The sequence below is a fragment of the Pinus tabuliformis genome, chromosome 8 (assembly GCF_031772625.1).
Source record: "Pinus tabuliformis cultivar Carrire ecotype Pingquan chromosome 8, CPIR1, whole genome shotgun sequence".
NCBI classification, from domain to species: Eukaryota; Viridiplantae; Streptophyta; class Pinopsida; order Pinales; family Pinaceae; genus Pinus; species Pinus tabuliformis.
In genome coordinates, this window is record NC_142294.1 from 896,244,868 (window position 1) to 896,250,246 (window position 5,379).

Consider the following 5,379-nt stretch of genomic DNA (forward strand, 5'->3'; position numbering starts at 1 on the left):
ACTTTGAATAAGAAACCCATTTTTTTTTAAATAAGGCACTCAAAAACATTTCAAGAGCAGTCAAAACCTTTCAAATCTCCCTTTACACTTTTTTTTAAATCCCTTTTTTTAATAAAAAAAACTCCTTTTAACATGAAGCTTTTAACTCATTAAAAAGAGAATTTATTAAAAAATATGACAACAACCTTTATGTTTTTTTTAAAACATACCATGAACATTCACAGATTCACTCATTTGCCTTCGTGCAAAACAAATTCATGGTCGTTTGAACTTCATGCAAAGATGACTTCATGGAGCCCTTGATAAACGTCATATGCTCCTTTTTTATTAAAAACATTCGTGATCTTCGCAACTTCTGATAGAGATAAATTGCACAATTTTGCGCACTTTCTCAACTCACTGGTTGCGTCAATATTAAAAATTTGACAATTTCGTAACTTTGGCTTTCTCTTGTGCAGTTTAGTTTTCTTCAAAGGCGTGAAATTCAAGCTACTTTCACACTTTTTCTTGGGCCTCTTGACAGTTGCTACAAGAAATTTGAGAGGTTTCCCTCAAAGACTCTTATGCATCCTCACAGTTCTTCTCTCTGGTGCTGTCAAGGAGTCTTAGGCATCCTACCCTCTGATACCATGACAAAGAATAAAGAGAAATCATGGAGCAAAGGATTTTCTCTTCTCAATATTAAGAATGAGTCAAATAAGATTATATGGGAGATGTCAACAATAAATGACTTCAATGAGACTTTACTAAAATTGACTAAATGAAATTGAACTAGGACACTTGGATGGATGGTTTTGACACCTAATAGGTGGTTAGTGTTAGATTCTCCAACACCTATGATATTCAACTATTGACCCCAGAAAAGTTTCGATCATATCTATGAGAAAATGAACTTTCTTATGAATACAAATAAGCTTGAATGGGATGGGGTAACTCGAAACTTGACTATCTCATTAAGGAAATTTACAAGCTTGTTCATAGGCTTGATAAAGTAAGAATATGATGTGAGACCAAATAGTATACAAGCACTACTATAAGGATTGTCTTTGATTTGGTCCCAACATAAAGCATGGATATGTGATCTTAAGCAATGATAATCATTGGATAGTCCAACTTGCATGAAAGTTACACAAGGGTATGGATAAGACATCAAAGGTTCTCTCACAAAGTTCAATATCTCCCCAACAATCTACCACATTAACAAGCTACCACATCAAGTCTTGTCACATTTCCATATGTTATATTGCCATAAAAATATCAAATAACAAAGTCATGTGGGAATTGTAAAAGTCAATATGAGTGTAAAGGTCATGAAGTAGTAGAAGAGTCATGGGGGAGTTCAAGGATCAATTTCCCATTTCTATAAATGTCTCCTTGTGCCTCTAAGTAAGGGGGATTTTGGCACTTGAGACTTTTAGCATAGTTGTTAATACTTAGGTAGGTGTGAGCACTCTAGCTCTTGGTGATTGTACTTGGATTTGCAGTAGTATCAATGAGAAGCTCTTAATTCTTGGCATGGATTCTTGTGCATTCATCTGTTAGTTGTAATGGCTATCCAATACTCCAATTATGTGTGCATGTTTGCTTTCATGTGAATTATATGTTGATGAGATAATTCATGTCTTATTGCTCATATGTCCATTCGAATATTCACTCTTTCATTTCACACTAATGCTAGTATTGAGTTGTAAACTAATTTGCAATTAACCTATAGTACTTTCTTATTCTAGTATGTCTAAGATGGTTTTAGTTAGCTGACTTCTCTTGAGATGTACTTCTTCTTGTTGTTTTGTTGTTATATTCATGTATCTTGTATTACAAGTTTGTCATTTGTGGACTATTTCGTCCTCATTCTCTAGGTATTTCAAACTTGTCTTCACCCTAACATCTCTTCACTTGAAATCCAAGAGAAAACAATCATGGTGGATTTCATGCCCACATATTGGATGAGATTCCTATCCCAAAAGGTCTAAGGTCTAATTGGGACTTCACACGATGGAGATCCCTTCTTTTTTTAAGTTGGCAATACATGTTGCCCCCTCAACAAGCTTGTATGTTGATGTCACCATCTCTTGGCATGATTTTAATAGTGAGATGGGCTAATGTATACAAATCATGTATAACATTACATAACACAAAGCCTTAATTTGTCCATGAAGTCGTCCACATTAGCTTTAGAATATCTACAATCTCAAACTTTCTCCTAAAAACAATGTTAGGGTTTAAAGGAAGGGCTTCATGAAACTTCATGAAACCCCTTTTCAACCTAAAACAAATATAAGGGGGCATGCCATGGGCTCTCCACCACCCAAGCTTCAGTTCAAATGAATGGTTTAAAAAACTAAATAAGAGGGAAGATGATGAGCTATTGGCAACTTCAATTCATCACACCACACCCAAAAAATTCTCTAATAATAATCAAGGTTTTGAATTCAAAATTTCTTCCTTAAATGTTTACATTCCTAATCTATTTATAAATCCAACTAATATTATTGCATAGAAAGACTTGAAAATGCTATATATTATTTTACAAGATAAAACTATATGTATCCTTAAAGACATTACCACCAAAAATGTATTTCTAAAAGAATAATTAACAAAGTGATTTTGTTCAAATAAATTTTCAATAACTTAAAAAAGAAAATAATCATTAAAAGGACTACCAAAACTAAAGTATGTTGTGAATAGAGAGTATAAGACACAAAATACACTGATTTTCCTTAAAGAGTATACAGTGACAAGTGATACCATTCAAGATTATGGTAAAAGGCCACTCAAAAATAAGGGTTGCATGCAAATTATGCTAAAAAGTCATTGCAAGAGGAGAGTCCAGTCCTATGATAAAAGTAAAAGAATAAGAGTTGCATGCGAAATTATGCTAAAGGTCACTGCAAGAAAAGGGTCCCATGATAAAAGTAAACATAAGCACTTCACTCCAAATTCTTACTACCTCCAATAATTCGTAGCTCCATTAATTCACGTTTGCTGATTTTTCAACGAATTAAATGACATAGGTAATGTTCTAAAACTACTCCACGCCAAACCATAAAAAATAAATCATCTGCTCTAAGTCACTGTACTATTTATTTCTAGTAATAGAGTCATTAGTTGTCTCTTGAAAAGTGTGTGTATTATTTTCATTGTACTATTTACTTCGAATAATATAGTGATTAGTCACTCTATACTGATTTGTTCTATCTATTCAAGAGTGTATGCGCATTATTTTTTTTAAAGTAAAAAAGCTGGCATCTTTTCACTTTTATTTTTCCTTGCGCTGAAGAGGAATAACTCGTCTGCCCAATTGCACGAATGCGAGTCGTTACATCGGTAGATAGGGCAAAGATTTTCGTGTTTTTCTGCTGAATAAGAATAACCCGTCTCTGTAGAGGGGCCAAAATTTTTGTTTTTCTAAGCTGAAAAGAATAACTCGTGTGCCCAATTGCGCAAATGAGAGTAGCTACATCTGTAAAGAGGGCAAGGAATTTTTTTTGGCTGAAACTTGTCTACCCTATTGCGCCAATAAGTGGAAATAGTTACATCTGTAGATAGGGCGTCCATCTATGTCATCCTCCTGACGCTGGACTTTGCATGATTGATGATGTCATTCTCGTGACACTCTTGTATATTCAAGCACAGCATTTTCTCAACTCTAGTGGGATGAGAATTCCGGCTTCGACTTGAGGTAAAAAAATTACGACACGGAAGAGGCCACCATAAGTGGTCAACAATGTTTCTCTAACTTCAAAACTTGACCCTGTTTGGGAGTGTAGATGCTTTTCAAATCCGAGATTGGGGTTCGCTTGCCTCTATATAAGGCAGCCTATGCCATTGTATTTCTCACCTCTTGCTTACCGACTTTGCCCTAGTCCAGTTGTAGGTATGGTTGTATATTTGGTGTAACCTAGGTATTGTTTTATATTTCTATTATGTCAGATATCAATGATTTGCTCATATTCTATGTCCACGTTATGCATTGTAGGTATGGTTGTATATTTGGTGTAACCTAGGTATTGTTGTATATTTCTATTATGTCAATATCAGTGATTTGCTCATCATGTTATGTATTGATGCACACTAACTTATCAATGTCCACGTTATGTATTGATGCACTTTAGCGGACTGAATTGAAGGTATTTTTTTTTTTGCAGAAGTGGGATTTGTTGGCTTTGAAGGCGTTCCAGTTTCACCTTATTGATACCATCCAGTATTCTTACTAAGCCAACAAGATGAGCAATTTCCAACAGGCAGGGCGGAACATCAGCGGCAACAACAACAAGGTCGACCGCAGGCACAACAGCGGCGACAAGAACGTCGTCGGCCGCAACGCCAAGATCCACGGCAATCCCATCATCGGCGACAACAGCGGCAACAAAACCAACAGCGGCAACAGGAACACCAGGATTCACGGCAATCCCGTTAACGGCCCCATCAACGGAAATCCCATCATCGGCAACAACAACAACAGCAAGAGCAACAACATCTTGAACAGCAACAACGAAGACGAGGGCGGCAGCAACAGCCCGATCACCTTCTAGAGCAACTTATAGTACCAGGTAATGGCGACTTAAGTAGACCAACTTAGACTAAGTGGCTTTTGTTTTCCTCTCTAAAATTTATGCTATGCTCTTTATTCAGCGCAATATATGCACAAATATGTCATGGTTTATGATTTCGGTTTCTTTTCATCTGCAGAAAGACCTAATGATTTTCTTTTCTTTTGCTTAATTACACTGTTATTGTTTTGCAGGTATGGGAAAGAAAGAATATATACAGTCGAAGATTATCTGTTTATCTATGACTGACTATGTGTTGATATATAGATAGTTTAGAGATAAATAGTCTATTTATATAAATAAGGCATCTCCATATCAATTCAACAGCTGAATGGGCATGGCCATGGACGGTTATGTCATTATGGTCATGTTAGCCTATGCAAGATAGATGTGCATCAGATATATATTGTAATTTTGATTTATGAATTAGCAAACTACCTGCCTGGTTACTTTGTTTTTAATGGCTCTGGTGGTCATTTAGAATAAGTAAGTTGAATGAATGAATAAATAAATAAACAAATTAATTCAAAAATTATGGATCAAAATAGAATTTAAAATACATTTTCTTTTAAATGTAATTATTATTATATATTTATATACATAATGAAGTATTCCCCTAAACCATGGTTTTGATATATTTTCTAATATCATTAAGTTAAAAGCCAAGTTCACTATGTAATTGGTATATTCTAATAAAACTTTTTCACTTATAAAGTTACTAATATCATTAAGTTAAAAGCGAAGTTCACTATGTAATTTCTATATTTTAATAAAAAGTTTTCACTTATAAAGTTATTTTAAAGCATATTTTTTATTTCTAACTTTT

General features: G+C 34.6%; 1 long non-coding RNA gene across 1 annotated transcript; it reads left to right on the forward strand.

Moving 5' to 3' along the window:
• Window positions 1–3,761: 3,761 nt before the first annotated feature.
• LOC149238438 (uncharacterized) lies at window positions 3,762–5,014 on the forward strand. Its single transcript, XR_016245395.1, has 3 exons — window positions 3,762–3,877; window positions 4,149–4,553; window positions 4,748–5,014. It is a non-coding gene; the product is annotated as an uncharacterized LOC149238438 (long non-coding RNA).
• Window positions 5,015–5,379: the final 365 nt, after the last annotated feature.